Source organism: Dipodomys spectabilis, unplaced genomic scaffold (genome assembly GCF_019054845.1).
Source record: "Dipodomys spectabilis isolate Male_0828 unplaced genomic scaffold, ASM1905484v1 ptg000457l, whole genome shotgun sequence".
NCBI classification, from domain to species: Eukaryota; Metazoa; Chordata; class Mammalia; order Rodentia; family Heteromyidae; genus Dipodomys; species Dipodomys spectabilis.
The window spans coordinates 3,046,778-3,065,100 of NW_024871134.1; positions in this window are offsets into that span (position 1 = coordinate 3,046,778).

Below are 18,323 nucleotides of genomic sequence, written 5' to 3' on the forward strand. Positions count from 1 at the left end.
AATCAGTCCTTTTGGGGGGGGAGGTAGAGGAATTAGCTTTCCATTGATTATGCCTGGTTATCTGCTATGCGTGTGACAATTTGAAAATGGGCACAAGCTTCTCCTATTGATTTACTGTCCAATAAATAATTACGGTTCATTACTTATTGATCACATGCTTCCATAATCATTTTACTTCTCTTTTGTGTGTGGTATCAGTGTCACTTTTAGACCCTAGACAATTTACACAGAAAAATTAAAAGTCTGTTACAGAAACACTACACACTCTCACGGAGCCTGCGTGGCATCCTCTCTATCTGCACGAGACAAAAGGATGAAAAGGATGAATGATTCTGCTCCCACAATCAATGCTCTCAATTCATCAGCCCAATCCTGCTGAGCCAGCCCCAGAAGCTGTTTGGTGTGTGCCTGTGAGGCCTTGTGCTGGCTAATGCAGGAAACATCCTATTACGCCAAACACAAGTCAGGCCTCTGCAATGAAACCATGTTCTGATGGGCCCAGGATGCAGAGGGGCCCTTGGGCCACCATCTGTGTTCTCCCACTGACCTTCTTGTCCTTTACTGCCCTCAGTAGAAAGTGCTCGGGGCACTGGTGACCCTCAGAAAGCCAGGAGGAGCCCACAGGGGAGAAATCACAGAGGATGTCCGGGAGGGCGGGGACCATGTGTCTTCCCTGTTCTCTCTGAGCCACTGGGAAACTTGAAAGTCACCCAGGAAAAAGGTAACACTTCCCCTGGGTGAAATTAAAGTACAGTTTTACCTCACTTGAATTTCTGTGGGCACAGAGAGAAATTCATTCCATCTTCTGTTCTCAGCCATGACACTGAGGTTCAAAGTACATGCCGAGGAAGGAAGTTGAAGTGCTGAATTAGCTTCATGTTTGTTGGTATTGCAGTAGATGGAAATGTGACCTCAACTCATACAAATCTGAATAATTTCATAAAATTATGTGTATGTGTATGAATCATATCTATATGCCATAAATAAGTTATATGTAATTAGCATATAGATATTAGAATATAAATGTTGACATATAATTATACATAGCACATGTTATATATGGCATATATTACATAGAATTACATATATTAACGTAACTAGATATGGTATACATTATACATTTGTATCCATTGTATAATTGTATATTTCATGTATAATTAACAGGGTACATAATATTTCATGGTATGTACTATAGATATATAGTACATATAGAATATGTACTATATATGTACTATAGAAATATAGAATATAACAGGTTATATGATATTTTATAATCTATGAAATATTATGTGGTATTATAATAATTGGTACACAATTTTATAGTTATGGTTATATAAAATTACATATTAAAGATTATTTTAATGTTGCTATGAAATAGTGTTTCTTTTTAGTAGAAGTTCCCAGGATGTGGTGGCTTGTGTGTGTAGTTCTAGCTCCTTGGAAGACAGAGGCTGGAAGATCACAGTTCCTTGATCTCAGCCTCCCAGTAGCTAGGATTATAGATGTGAGCCACGGGTACCAGCAAGAATGCCTAAGCTCTACACTGTGGTCAGCACTAGGTAGACTAGTAAAAGGCCAACTGAATTATTATTGCTTCTTTAGAAGAATCACCAATTAGGTTTCTAGAGGACAGCCTAGTGGTAGGTACCATATAAGGAGCAAACTAACATATGGTTACCTAAGTTTCATTCTTTTTACTGAGAGAAACACATCGTTTAAATAGGGATACAGGTGGACCCATGGCAACAATGAGAGGTACAAGTCGTTATGTCGAAAAATGAACTTTACAACTTTGGTAGGGAGTGGGGTGGGGGGTAAGGGTGGATGGGGGGGAGATGGGAAGAGATGGGAAGGGGAAACAAAGGAGGAGGCAACAACACTTGGTAAGAAATGTACTCATTACCTTACCCATGTAATTGTAACCCCTCTGTATGGTATTTTCACAATAAAAATAAATAATAATAGTAATAATAAAGAATCACAGTTCCTAAGCCAGTCCACACACAATAGAAGCCCCATCCCATCTCACTGAACAGAAAGGGCTCAGTGCGCATTTGAAAATGAGAACTCCTCTGTCCACTCTGCCATGGCCAGAGCCCTTTCCTGGCCTTCACTTCAAAACCACGATGTCCACGTGGGAAGGGAGGGAAACCAGCCCCATCTGGTAGCATGTGGTCAAAGGCTAAACTGAGAGAAAGCTCCTTGGCTTTAGTCCTGGCGGAAACTTCTGGATTGACAGCAACACCCAGAAAAGATTAGCAGAAATGATCACGTGGTGCTGTGTCCACAGATCTTTTTACAGAGTGAAACAACACTGAACAAACGAAAGGGCCACCTCTCAGATAACAGAAGACACCCTGCCTCGTGATCTAACAAAGTTTAATGTCTGGAACTCATAAGGGACTCAGGACACTCAATAATAATAGCAATAACAACAACATTGTCAATAATAGTGAAGCTGCTGCTGCTGCTGATTGGATAATCATGTGCCAGAAAGGGCCTCAAGAGACATTTTTCCAGAGAAAACATGCAATTGTGAAAAAGCTCATGAAAACCTGCTGCACGTCACTAAACATCTGGAATGTGCACAACTAAATGTCACCTCAGACTGTTTAAGATCCCTTTTCAAACACTGAAAAACAAACGAAATTCTCATCCAAGTAGGCAGAGACACGAAGTCTGTGGACTGCTGGGGCATTCCTGAGGGGGACATTGGAGATTGTACAGATATTTTACTGTAAAATGGGGTTTCTTAGGACTGAAAATAGACTCATCAAGTGGTGAATACTGCAATCACACTTCTAGAATGATTTCCTAGGGAATATATATAATATTCTAAATAATATATACTGTATAGATTTGTTATTATTAGCATATAGAATCATATATATTATACAATATATACAATATTGTACTCGAGACTAAGCTTTAAATGTTTTCTCTCACCACACAAGAGGAAATATATTAAGATAGACAATTAGTCTAAGTCTAGAGACATTTCCAACATATCACATGTGTACACTTAATATTTATTCATTTTAACTCAAGAAGACTGGATGAAAGGATTATGTTTTATTGAAAATTATGATGGCAGGCTAGGAAGGTGGCTCAGTGGTAGAGTGCTTGCCTTGCATGCATGAGGCCCTGGGTTCAATTCCTCAATACCACATAAGTAGAAAAAGCTGGAAGTGGCGCTGTGGCTCAAGTGGTAGAGTGCTAGCCTTGAGCTGAAGAGCTGAAGGACAACCCCCAGGCCAAGAGTTCATGTTCATAACCAAAAAAAAAGAAAGAAAGAAAATTATAACAGCTTATATATTAGCATATTTTATTTGAGAGGGAAAATGATACTAATTAATTAAAAATTGATAAAATAATTTCCCCTCTTTGATACTTATTATTTTCTTAGACTTAGTATGCTAAGTTATTTTTGTTGATAATCTTCCTCAATCTTTTAAATAACATGTGGTCATTTTGAATACACATATTTGTATGTGCAATAGTAGTTTAGTAATTCAACTTTAACTTAAAATAATTTTATTGTGAATAGAGAACCAAACCAATGGAGAAAGCGTGGAAGTATATAGAGACTTTTTTATTCTTACATCAGACGTAAGGACTCAGATAAATTGTTCTAGGGACTGAATTAATACAGGGATGGGCAAGTCAAACACAAATTGATGAAGAAGGCTTTAAAGGTCTTCAGTCTTATGGTTTATTGATCTTTGCAAGTTGATTTCTAGGAACTCATATTTATGTGGGAAAACACAGGCAAGGCTCTTAAAGCAAGTGTCAAACCATATCCATTAGGTATTTTCATGATGAAACATTTGTTTCCTTTCACTAGATATTTACATAACTGAATAGTTGTTATTTCCTTTAGTAAAAAGGAAGTTTCCATCTGGAAGTGATTTGTCTTTGAAGTGGTTGTATTCTTTGCCTTCAACTATCTGGAAAAAGAATGAAGCAAGGAAGAAGAATGTTCGGGGAACAGAAGAAGGGGACAGGAATGTGAGAAGAACCTTGGAATATAAGGTGCGTGAGGTAATTTTTCTAAATCTCTTTTGCTCACAGTCTTTTACCATTTCGTCAAAGGCAGCTCTAAAATTACATTTTATGACCATCATCCCTATTTTTCCTGTCACCTACCCAAAGTATGAAAACCTACCATAGAAACAGCAGGCCAGAAAAGTACCTTATCAGCCTTCTGTAGTACTGAGAATTCCAGAGCAAGGCGCTCTCTCCTGCCCCCTAGCCATCAAGATGTATCATTCAAAAATGTCCGATTTTTGACATGTCACAAACAAAAGGATTCCAATGAAAATCATTTCATGTCTTTCTCAGTTAAGTGGTTGACAGATGCACCTGCTTATCAGGCTGGTTCCCCTGAGCCTAGAAAGACGGGTTGCTGATAGTTCATGGATATTGGAACTACTTTGGAGAAGTTAACAATTTCTTTGTTTCAAGGGTTCTGGCTACTAGTGATTAACTCAAAATAAATTCCAAGAAGGTATATTCCAAGACAAAACCAGCTGGGATTCTATGAGATATGCAGATTGAAAATGAATGAAAGTAATGGGTGGATAAGCTGAACTATATGGAAACCAGTCAGTTGTGCCACACACAGGCCATTGTTTTCATTAAAATCTCTTAGATATTACAGGTGGAGCTCATGTGATAGGTCATGTGTTTGATCTAATGAACTGTATAACTCCTGCCTTGAAATGAAGACTTGATAATAATAGTAGTAATGAGGGTAATAATAAAGACTGGCAATAATAATAATTCACCAACTATGTAGTAACATTATCTCAGGCAAACATCAAAAGCAACATCACACCCCAACTGTAAGTCTGATCTCAGAAGCAGAATTCCAAGTAAAGCTGTGGAGCTTTAACTTTGAGACTGTACCTCATTTAGAAGCTCTCCACTTCTGCTGGGAAGGAAAGTGGCTACCTCAGTCATTCATGCTGTGGTGAGAGTGGCAGATACAAACCCACAGCTCTGAGCACCCACGCCAGACAGATGCGGGCTGAGGGCCAGAAGAAGGAGCGTAGAACTGAGGTGCTGTGTGTGTGTCTGTGCATATTTTTAATTCACTCCATCTAAACAGGTAATTCCTTTCATTAATCAGCAAAGCCCTATTATGAGTAATTTTATGACTATTTTTCCAGTAGTCTTAAAATGATCGAGTACCATGTTTTGTTCATGAGAGGTTATAGACTGACAGTGGTGTTCACTAGTCACTGTGTGGAAAATCAACTGTATAGCTCATGGGTGGAGATGGGAGGGAAAACTGGAGAGCACAAGGGAAGGAGTGACCTTATCCAAATGGAAAAGTACTCTTTATCTCACTGTGTGATGGTAGAATGTCTGTATATCACCGTTATAGTAACAAAGAAATAACAAAGAAAAGAAAAACAACAACAAGAAGTTAGAGACGACTGCAGTTACAACCTAGATTCTCCCGTTTATGGCTTTAAGTCAGCCAATAAAAGCAAATATTTTGGATGCAATTTACATTATTTTAACTAAATATTGGGAATGTGTTTGGACTTTTTTTCCACATGAAATTATTCAGCGATAAAGAAACAAATTATGTCATCTGCAGAAGCATGGGTGGAACTGGATATGACCATGTGAAGAAAAATAACGCACTCAGACAAATACTGTAGGTTAAAAATATTGCATGTTTAAAATGACACGGATGTATGGGGAGAGCTGTTCGTGGTACTAGTTGGAGGATAAGGGGAAAGGGAAAGGATGACAAAAATAATATAATTGCTGTGTTATATACAGGTATGAAAATGGAATAAAGAAGTCCCTCCAAATTGTTTTTAAAAGGGGAGACGAAGATAAGGATCAAGAGAAAGAGGTGACTTTGGTCAAAGCACATGATATATGACTATGAAAACATCACAGTGAGATCCCTTTGTAAAAATGTCAATGAAATTAAACTTTAGTTTCAACATAGTTTTTCTTTTTTGGGGGGGAGGTTGGTCGTGGGACTTGAATCCAGGGCCTGGACCCTGTCCCTGAGTTCTTTTGCCCAAGGCTAGTACTCTACCACTTGAGCCACAGCTCCACTTCCAGCTTTCTAGTGATTAATTAAAGATAAGAGTCTCATAAACTTCCTGGCCAGGCTGGCTTTGAACCATGATCCTCAGATCTCAGCCTCCTGAGTAGCTAGGATTATAGGCATTCACCAGCAGATCCTGGTTTCAACATAGGTTTTTTTGTTTGTTTATTTGTTTTTCTGAGGGAGGGTGGTTGTGAGCTTGAACTCAGGGCTTGGGCACTGTCCCTGAGCTGCTTTTGCTCAAGACTAGCACTCTACAACTTGAGCCACAGCACCACTTCTAGCTTTTTCTGTTTATGTGGTGCTGAGAAATCAAACCCAGGGCTTCATGCATGGGAGGCAAGCACTCTTCTACTGAGCCACCTTCCCAGCCCCAACATAGTTTATGGAAGGCACTGATTATAATGCAATCACATTCAATAGCTCCACTATCCAATTGTAAGACTCTCTAATGTAAAACATTGTATAGTAAGTTAAATAAAAATTTTCAATAGCACCACAAAATTTATAATTGAGCATGACATGGAAACATTCATAATATATTTGTATGCTATATTCTGAATGATATAAATAGAGAAAACCCTAATATATTTAAGTGCTCCTATTTGTTAATTATTTGGTGACACCAGGGCTGGAGGTGGAACACAGTGACATATACCTCATCTGCAGTGTGCAAGGCTCTGTGTCTATGTTTCAACAGAAAGAAAGACAGGAAAAGTAAAATAACATAGGACAATTACATTATGAAACTTGCAAATAATTTCTGGACACATAACATTCAATACCCTTAATTTACTAGTTTTATATAAAACATGGGACAGAAGGCCTAATTTCATAGAAATATGAAACCCTTTCCCTTAAAAAGTACAGAAACATGAAATAAAAAATAAGAACAAAGAGCTATCATCCTTTATAACATCTTTAATGCACTTATATTTATGGTATTTGTCCTAATTTTGTTGTGCATTTTGTAGCATTGTACATCATCTTAAATGAAATAACATGGAGTGAGAAAAATCAGAACCACATCTCCTGCCAATGACATCACATACTATGTGTGCAGCAACAATAAAAAAGAAAGGAATCCTGAAAGGAGGCTTACCAGAACAATAGATTCTGTTTTGATAAAGAAAGTTATTTCTTTTGTAAATGTAGCCATAAGACAATATTCAATACAAAATAAAAAGATAAACATACAATTAGCAGATATACCCCCACCAAAATAGTATTTTAAATCCATTAAAAAATACACCACTTCTTTTTATATTATCTTTAAGTAATTGTACAAGAGTTGCCACTCCACAAAGCAATTTACAAATACAATGCATTTGATTAATGTCACCTTTGCAATATTCCTACCCATCCCTCCTCCCATCCACCCTGACCTCCATTTTCTTAATTCACGAGGACACACACTGAATACTATGTCATTATCTACTTCCACTCCCCTCATCCTGCCCCTTTCCAGTACCCGAGTCCTGGTCTTCATCTTGTTCAACTGTGAGTTAGCCTTTCTTAGGAATTATACCATCCTTCCATGAATCTACCGTATTTTGTTTACTATATTCATGTATACTTGGATATCATCCCGAAGTGTTTACTTACATATTCATAAATTAAATCTAAAGTCCACAAATGAAAGAAAATATGCATCATTTTTCTCTCTGGGCCTAACTTACTTCACTTAACATGTCATTTTCTAGGTCCTTCCATTTGTTGGCATATGCTTCACTATCATACTTTGTAAAATGTGTGAGCAAAACTCCATCACACACACACACACACACACACACACACACACACACACACACATGCACATTAGAATTGTACTTTCTATTTTATTCAGAATAATTTCATTCAGACTTACATCTAATTTCATTCAGACTTACATCTGTGAATTGATTATTGAAGGATGTAAAGATGTTTCATCTAACTGATTCCTGGAAGAAATTTCCCATCCTTATAAGAAAAAAAACCACTACAAGGGATCTGTTGGTGTTCTCCTTTTTTCTTCAAGCAAAGAACTAAAATCTCTCTCTCTCTTTCTTTCTCTCTCTCCTCACTCTCCCTCTAGAGGCTGATAAAATAATGAAAAAGAAAATGTATGGACTGGATCAGAGAAGATGCCTCCTAGGAAATACATTTAGTGTCAAGTCCTCGGCCTGGATTAGGTTCAGTGTTGGGGTGGGCAGGCATGTGGTGGAGGTGAAGGATACATGCCAGCATCTCTGCACATCCCCTGTATGCCCCTGCTTGTTATCTGTCAGGAGCCACCAGCAGGGAGCCACAATGGTGAAGGAAAAGGGTCTGCAGGCCGTTGGACCTGCACTATGCCAGACATTGGGCAGAAATCCTGTCAATCAGCTATGTAAACGGACAGATATTCAACCATGATGGGTATTTAATGGTGACAGGTATTTAATAATGTCTCTTTGCCCTAGGAGGTGAGTGCATATCAAGCACTACAAAGCAAAGAACACTAAAGCAAACTTCAGATCACTTGGAAATAGAAATGCTGGGGTCATGCAATCGTCCTGCTGAACTAGGATTAATTCATTGCCTGTCACCTCAGTTACCCTGAGTAAAGAGGGCCTTCCTGTGTGGAGGTCAGTTCGGATTACACTTAACCACAGTTGAAGTCTGTATCTCCCCATGCCGTGGATGTGGAGAGACTCTGAGGGCAGAGAGAACATGATGCCGTCGTGGGTTCGCCCTCCGTGCGCATACTCCTTCCCAGGCTTCACGGGAAGGTGGCTGGTGGGGCAGGTCAGGGGTCAGTACTACCATCTCAGGCCTTCCCACTTCTGATCTAGAAGTCAGGGTGCAGGGGACAGTCAGCGGGAGCCTTGGGTCAGCCTGGGTAACTCTGCCGGGCAGCCCTAGGCTGTGAGCATCCTGGACGCACAGCTGAGCCCTATGGGACAGGTGTGGAAGAGGCCCTGGGGCAGCGCCCGTGGCTGGGGTCACGGGGCTGGGTCCGAGCACGCAAGCTGCTTTGTAGGAGCCCTGCAGAGTGGGACACAGGCAGGGGGCCATGGGGCCTTTGGCTGAAGGACCCCTCACCCCGTGAGCCGGTCGTGGCCAAGGCCCCCAGGATGGATGCGTGCTCAGGAGTGCGGGGCAGCAGTCTGTCCTGCAGGGTGGAGCGGGTCTCTCTGAACCACACCATGTGCTCACAGCATCCGCCTTGTCCACGAGCAGCGTTGAAACTCAGCCTCCTACCAAGAGGTCTTCGTGGTCTTGCAGACTGATCAGAAGGATGAGCCCTGGCAATGATGTTTCCATTCTATCCTGTGGCGTATTGCAATGACTTTATAAAGAAGCAAAATGATACCTGCTATGATGCCAGCTTCCAGTCATTCTATACATTGCTTCTGATACAATTCCGAAGCTTTGATTATTTTTAATACACTTTTACTATAGCAAAGGCTCTAGAAATAAACCTCTTGTTTGACAATTAGAGTGTCAATTGCAATAGCAAGGAGCAGCTTGTGGAATGTAACTCACAAAACCTATCCATGTTATCAACCCGAGTGTGGAAACACATTCTCAGGCCAGCCATTTAGAGTGAGGGTCTGTCTTCCTTTATTTGCAGTAAATGGAGTTTCTAGAAGAGAGATTAGGGAGCAAAAGTAGCTTCTTAGAAAATTCGGGTCTGTCCAACTTCTCGGTGATGGACAGCACTGATTTCACCACACGGACAACCTTTGGCACATAAATGATCTCTTGTCCCGGACCTGTGGCCTGTTTCCTCTTCCCAGCTGTTGCACCTGCTGTATTTGCCCCTGAGCACTTCATGCTCTCCTCAGATGCGGCTGGTGGACCAAGCCCCCATCTCCAGTCTCTGATTCAGTCCTGGAATGCTCCAGTCTACCTACAGAGTCAAGACACTCCTTCCTTCCCCTTACTTTAATTCATAGAGAAAATAAATGAGTAGGTACACACTTGGTTAAGCAACAGAGGGAATTACTTTTTGATGGTTTATTTTGTTGTTCTCATCATGGGGCATGAACTCGGGGCCTGGGCACTGACTGCTAGCTTAAGGCTAGCACTCTACCACTTGAGCCGCAGGGTTACTTATGGTTTTCTAGTGGTTAATTGGAAAGAAGAGTCTCATGGACTTTCCTGCCCAGGCTGGCTTTGAACCACAATCCTCATATCTCAGCCTAAGAAGTTAGAATTACAGACATGAGCCAGTGCCCAGTTTGTTTTATTTACTTGTTTTTTTTTATTTTTTTGATTAAACATCTTCATAATTCATTCAACAGAGACACTCAGCTCTTTTTGAGAAGAAAGCTATATTTAATTTTCTTAAAGAAAGTCATCAAATCAAATAAAATATTCTTTCTTAAGAGAAAGATGAATCATTTATTTGAATTTATAGAAAAGTCATAATAGAGATACATTTACATATTTCTTAAAATATTCCCTCTCAGTTTTCTTCTTACCATCATGATGTTTTCTGAAGATGTTTTTGACTAACACCCTAAAAGTTGTGAAATAAAGGCCAATTGCAATTGTGGCTTTTGTGTGTGTGTTTTAAATATTTGCAGCAAATTAGACATGCTTAAAAACCACTTCCTTTAATAATTGTCAGAATGGGACCACCTGTTATTTGATAAGCATCGTAAGCTATGAATTATAAATCACTCCCATAAAGCGGGAAAATATAAACCCCATGGGAAAATGCTGATGTCTTGAAGCCTGTGGAGATCACTGATTTCACCTTACTTCTTCAGGAACTCAGGAACTCAGGAGCAGGAACTCAGCACCATGAGGAATACACAGAGACTCGGAGGAAGGACAGGGGTGAGTGAATCATTATGTGTTTCCTGTTGGTAACCAGCTCCGGCCATCTCTCCCCTGGCTGTCCCTACAGGTGTGCCTGACTCCACGTCCACCCAGAGACTCCAGCAAGAGGAGTGAGTGACAGGTGTGGGTCCAGCTGGGCTTTGCTCACAGAAGGGGCATCAGGGGCTCCAGGAGTTTCCCACTCATAAGTAGGTATTATTTGAAGAACAGTAATTAGAGAAGAAACGACATAGTTTAACCCTTCTGGGTTCAATATTCCCCTTGTAATGTGGTGAATGTGATTACCATAGAGATCAAAGCAATGGCTTATATGATGACATTTCCATGTATCCATCAGAAGAATGTTGTGGATGTCATCCCCCCCCATCATCTTCTGTCATTGCTCCCCATCTCCCATTTCCCCATTCACACCGGCCTCCTCTTTCTTTTCTCTCCATTCTCCCCACGTATGAGAGGAAACACGTGGCATGTGGTTTTATGAATCTGATTCATTTGGCCCAGCAAGATCATCTCCAGTTCTGTCTATTTTCTTGGAAATGACGTAATTCCATTTTCTTTTGTGGTTGAGTAAAGCTCAATTGTATATATGTGTTCTTCATCTAGTCATCTGTTGACAAGGATCTAGGCAGATTCTACAACTCAAGTACTGTTAACCAAAAGGTAATGAAAGAAATGTTTAAGTTTGGAAAACTAACTGAAAGGAACAAAAATAACATTCAGAGGAGCAACAAAGCTAATCTTCTTCAGTTTAGATTTTTTCATTTTCCTTTTTGTTTTTTACATTACCTTTATGTAGTGATACAAAAGGGTTTCAGTTCAACACATCAATGTATGAGTACATGTGCCTTAATTGTTTTCTTAATGTAACATTTCAAAATAAGCTTGGAAATGAAGAAAATTGAAGAATCATCCTTCCTTTCTTCCTTCCTTCCTTCCTTTCTCTCTCTTCCTTCCTTCTTTCCTTTTTCTCTCTCTCTCTTTCTTTCTTTCTTTTTTCTTTCTTTCTTTCTTCCTTCCTTCCTTCCTTCCTTCCTTCCTTCCTTCCTTCCTTCCTTCCTTCCTTCCTTCCTTCCTTCCTTCCTTCCTTCCTTCCTTTCTTTCTTTCTTTCTTTCTTTCTTTCTTTCTTTCTTTCCTTCTTTCTTTCTTTCCTTCTTTCTCTTTCTCTCTTTGTGTGTGTGCTAGTACCAAGACTTGAATTCAGGGCTTCAGTGCTATCCCTGAGTTTTTTTTGTTTTGTTTTGTTTTTTTGGTTTTTTTGCTCAAGGCTAATGCTCTAAAACTTGAGCCACGGTTCCATTCTAGTTTTTGGAGGTTAATTGGAGATCATAGTCTCATGAACTTTCCTGCCCAGACTGGCTTTGAACCATGAGCCTCAGGTCTCACCTTCCTGAGACGTGAGGATTACAGCCTTGAGTTACCCACTAGCATCCAGCTTGTACAATATATATATATATATATGGTGTGCCAATCACTCCTTTAGTCCGGATGTGAAATGCTCCCGGGGGTCATGGTGTGGAAGGATCGGCTGTGATGGGACACCCACCGGGCATGGAGCCTGGTGCTCAGGGAGGGATCGACCTGGCACAGGGACAAGCCCTTGCGAATGGGGCATGACACATCTCTCCCTCTTCCTTCTTTGTGAAGTTTCCTTCCATAATGACTGCCGATGTCAATTCCATTCTTACAAAGAGTCAGAACAGATTATTAGCACTAAAAATGCTAGAGTAGTAACTGTAGAGGGGAAATTGTATTCTGGCAGTGTTGAGTGTGAACCCAGTCTTTGCTTGCCCCACAGGTGCTCTACTACTTGAGCCAGGCCTCTGGCCCTTTGTGCTCTCTATACCATATATTTTTTATAATCATATATATTTAAAATCATATATTTGCTGGGTGCTGGTGGCTCATGCCTGTAATCCTAGCTACTTAGGAGGCTGAGATCTGAGGATCGCGGTTCAAAGCCAGCCTGGGCAGGAGAGACCGTGAGACTCCTATCTCCAATAAACCACCAGAAAACCGGAAGTGGCGCTGTAGCTCAAGTGGTAGAGCGCTCGCCTTGAGCTGAAGAGCTGAGGGACAGCGCCCAGGCCCAGAGTTCAAGCCCCACGACGGACAAAAAAAATAAAAATAAAAAAATAAAATCATATATATTCACATATACATATATATTCCTCTGTATATGTATATATAGCTATATGTACATACAGGCACATCCACACAAAAACGTGATGAATGACTAAAGTTATAATTAAAAGTGATTAGATTTAATGAACTCAATTGATAACATAATAGTTTATAATATTCATATGCACATATGCACATACAACACAAAAATGAATGATTCCATTTTCTTCATTTCCAAGCTTATTTTAAAATGTGACATTAAGAAAATCAATTAAGGCACATTGTACTCACACATTGTTTGAACTGAAATCCTTTTGTATCACTACATAAAGATAATTTCATAAATAAAAGGGAAAACGAAAAAAATCTGAACTGAAGAAAATCAGGTTTGTTGTCATTCTGAAGGTTATTTTTGTTTCTTTCAGTTAGTTTTCCAAACTTAAACATTTTCCCTTAACTATTATGAATATTATTTAATTTTAAAATAATATTTTATATTAGAAGGCAAATATTGAAGCCTTTGAGGAGTATATTAATCTCATGTACCTATATAAACTCTTAAAAAGTATTCAAACTGTCTCCAGCACTGATCATCAAATGATGTAAGAAGAGGTCATCTTAAGCACTTTGAAGAATTCACACTGCCATAAATTAGGTCACCTTCCGGGTCAGATGTATTGAAAAACAGCTGCTTGGGAAAGAACTCCTCTGTTTGGAGAGCAATTTTCCAGTCTGCTAAACCCAAACAGTTGGATTATCAAAGTATCTGACTACTTATTTCTATCCAAGGAATTTACTTATATCTAACAACTCTAAAAGAAAACTTCCTTACTTTTTTATTGTTCTTGTTGTTTGTGTTTTGCTTTTGTTTTCTTGTACTTGGTGGCAGGCTAGAATCAAATTTGGAATGCCAAATCTTGAATTTCTTCTAACCATTTTTATTCAAGCAACATCTGTCACTCAGGAAATTTACTGCACTTCCCCAAAGGTAAACAATTTGAGGAAAACCTGGTCTACAAATTGTGTGGTTAGTCTTAGCTGTGATATCTCTGAATTTTCTAATAATTCCTATTTGAATGCAGTCACACACTTCTGTTAAATTAATGATTTTTTACTGTACCTGAGCACAAGCCAGAAGCCTCTCTGGAGAGTCTCTTAATTAGTCTATCTTCCTCAGGAAGAATCCCCCAAATTATGAATTACTAAAAAGAGAAATTTATGTTATTTTGGCATTTTAAACATAATTTTCTTCTAAAACAAGTAATTCACTTTATGCAAAAGAAATATTTATTTGTCAAATATTCTAAGTCTTAATGTTTTTAACTAAGTCAGATCTTGATTAATGGTCTCTCTAATTGGTTCAGTACTTTTAAGAAGATACAATGTTTTCACTTACTACTACATGGAATGCTCTGGAAGTCAGATAAATTTCTTTTTAGCTTGGCTTCTGATACTTTTTCCCTTTCTGTTTGTGACTATGCTATTTAAAAAAGAACACTTTTGGCAATCTATTTACATGAATGCTCATAAAAATGTAATTATATTCTTTGTCTTCTGGGTCTCCATTTTCCCGTCCCATTACAGTAAGTCATTGCTTCTCCGGCTTCCATCCGGGTCCACCAGATTGCCACAAGCCACAGAGGATAAGTGGGAAATTTATCTGACAAATGCCTGGTGAAATTCCTACCCACAAATGGTTTTCAAATCACAGAATAAAAAGGAGCCTTGGGAGATGAATCCACAGAATTTGGAACCGCTCTTCAAAAATCACCAGAATAATTTTCTGCATGGCCCCAAGCAAGATGTAAATTAAGAAGCAATACAGTATGAGTGAAATGGAGCGTGCACTTATAAATCCAGGGTCCCATTCATCTCCTGTAAACAGCTTACAGATCCTACCTCCCAGAAACAATTACCCAACACTAAAGAGTTCTCAATTATAAATATTAGGCGAGGGAATTTTCTGGGCCTTTCTTGACAAATAAGTGGATGGGGTTCACTAGAAGAATACTTAATTGTTGGATTGCTTTTTAATCATGTAGCTTTTTAGGATATGTATTTTTTAAAATGAAAATCAGCAAGAAAGATGCGCTGGTGGTCATTGGACCTGTGCACCGTGGACACGGGACCGGTGCGTGCATTTGTGGCCAGGCCAGACACTGCCTTCGGAGATAGGCTGAGCTGATGAGTAGATAGTAAGGGAGCTCATCAGGAAGATAAGTATACAAAATAAGTATACCTATTAGTCAGAGACAGAAGAAAACAAAGCTGTCTTGTACAGCGAAAGATGTCTTGTACTGATAAGAAGATTCCCCAAGTGTGCTATCAAATGTAAGATGATACTAAGCAAAATAAACCCCAAGATATGACACAAGAGGTTTTTTTCCTTGTTGCTGTTGTTTATAATGTACTTCTAATGTACTATGTGATTTTTATGTTTCTTTGTCTGTTCTTCCCCCATGGTATAACACGTTTTGTAACTCTATTTGATTCTGGGGCTCTATATCTTGTATATTCACTTTTGTAATTTGGGGAGGGGAAAGGAAATAACAAAATACTTAAATAAGGATAGAGGTTGAATCCTTGTAACAATAAGACGTACAAGACACTATGCTGAAAATGAACTTTACAACTTGAGGTGGGGGCAAGGCTGGGGAAGGGGGGGAAGGGAAAGGATAGCGGGAGAACTACAAAGGAGGAGTAACAATGCTTGACAAGAAATGTACTCATTGCCTTACTTATGTATCTGAAACCCCTCTGTTCAGTATCTTTACAATAAAAATATTTTAAAAATCTGTCCAAGTTAGGTTGATGGTGTCATAGCATAATGTGAAAAATAGAATAAGAATAAAGTATTCAGAGCATAGTAAGAAAGGCCCTGAGAATTTTTTTTTAGCTTCAAAAACAGAATAGTGACTTTGAAGATTGGTATTCAAACATTTGAGGTCTATCAATGGTATGAAGCTAAAAAAAGTTATCTGTTGAATGTATAAACATAATAGTAATTCAGAAAATTAGTTAACTCACTGGACACATCAATAGCTCATACTTGTAATCTTAGCTACTTAGGAGGCTGAGATCTGAGGATTGCAGTTCACAGTCATCCTGGGCAGGAAAGTCAATGAGACTCTTATCTCCAACTAGCGACCAGAAAACCGGAAGTGATATTGTGGATCCAGTGGTAGAGCACTTGCCTTGAGCTGAAGAGTGCAGGGACAGCGCTCAGGCCCAGAGTACAAGCCCCACGACTGACAAAATAAAAAGCTAGCCCAGTCAGGAAAGTCCATGAAATTCTTATCTCCAATGAACCACTGAGGAGCTGGAAGTAGAGCTGTGGCTCAAGTGGTAGAGTGCTAGACTTGAGAGAACAAAGTTAAGAGACCGAGCTCACACAAAATACAATAATAATAAATTTAAAAACCTCAAATGTGGATGATGAAATTTAGTGCTGAAATCTTAGAGAGCTGAAGAGGCACGAATAATTGTCAGAAAGCTGAAGAGCGTCTGTGTAATTTTTAAGAGACTAAATATAGGTTTAGAAAGTTGGCCAATATGTCATCAAGCAATCATGGGAAAAATCCCCTACCAAGAACTGTTAAATTACTATTTGGCATGATCTAACTATAGAAATATAAAAATGAGATGAATCCTTTTCAAGGTTTTAATTTCAAAGCATACTAAAACCTCAGGCATGAAATAAAGGAAAGGAAATCTGTGAAGGGGAGAATATCTATCTGTCTGTAGTCTTGCAGGATGCTAAAATGTTAGAAGATTAGCCAATCTCAAATTCAAAATTTGAAGTACTTCAAGAATGATTTCTACAGGTGTCAGCCTTGGTGATTTGATGAGTTGTAATGTCATGTTCTCTTTCTAGGTCATAAAAAGAATTCTGTTAGAAATGTTCACCAAAAAACATCTTAGCTTAGTGTTCCTCATAAATGGTGGTATAAATCAGAATCAGAGCAAAACTAGGCTCAGGGTTGTTCACACTCCAACAAGACAATGAAATTCTTTTTTAGCTAAGAAATTCACCAGGCCAGGAGCTCACACTGTAATGCCAGCTACTCAGGAAGCTGAAATCTGGGGATGGAATTCTGAAGCCAGCCATGGAGGAAAAGTCCGTAAGACCAATTCCCAACGAGCCAGCAAAAATCCACAAGTGCAAGGATGTTTGTTACATATATGTATATATATATATATATATATATATATATATAATATCATTTGTAATATAATATATATACTATAACATTATATGTACATATTATATATGTGTAAATTGTTCTTTCTCAAGTATAAAACTCTCACTATATTTCCCAAACTTGGAAATTATTAAAAAAAAAAAACCCTGAAAACTAGCTAAACTAACAGTAAGATATTATTTTTCCAGATTTGATTTTTTAAGTGAAATCCTGAGACCCCACTAGTAGAAATAAGTACATTTACATATAAATATATAAAAATACATAATATAGTTACATATATGTATATGTATATACATATACATATAATCATTGATTCCACCTCAGGTGAGAGCTGTGAAGAGTCTCTTCTCCAGTAGGAGACCCCATGGGAATCATATCTCAACTAGGGAGTAAAGAGGTTGGGATGTCTATAACCTATCAATCATCCATGTATCCATCCATCTGGCCATGTACCTATTACCTGTCAATGTATCTATCATCTATCTTCATCATCTCCAATATCTATCAATCTCGTATCTTCATCACCATCCTATCTATCTATCTATCTATCTATCTATCTATCTATCTATCTATCTATCTATCTATCTATCTATCTATCTATCTATTATCTATGTATCTGTCATCTATGTATCTATCTATCACCTATCGATTAATCTGTCTGTCTCCCATCTATCTATCTATCATCAGAAGCAACCTGGGTCTCTGGAGAGCACCACGTCCTTGGTAGCCTGAGGCATTTCTTACAGGACACCATTTCACAGCTTGACAACGGTTCCATGCCTCTCACCCAGGGCCTAAATCCAAGGTGTGTGAAGTAGGCACCCCCCCACATGCATACATACATACATGCATATACACATACATGCATGCATACATATATACATATATTCATTCATGCATGCAATGCATGACACATATGATGTGTATGTTGTATATGTTATAATATATATGTGTGCATATGTACATATAGAATTCCCATTCTCAGCCCTACTTCCGTGGACGCAGTGGATGGAGGCCTGTCTGTGGGATCCGGGTACTCTGCTCCCTGAGCTGTGGGCAGGGGAAGGTCGGGCCTCATCTGTGGGGCTGGGGAGGAAAAAAAATTAAT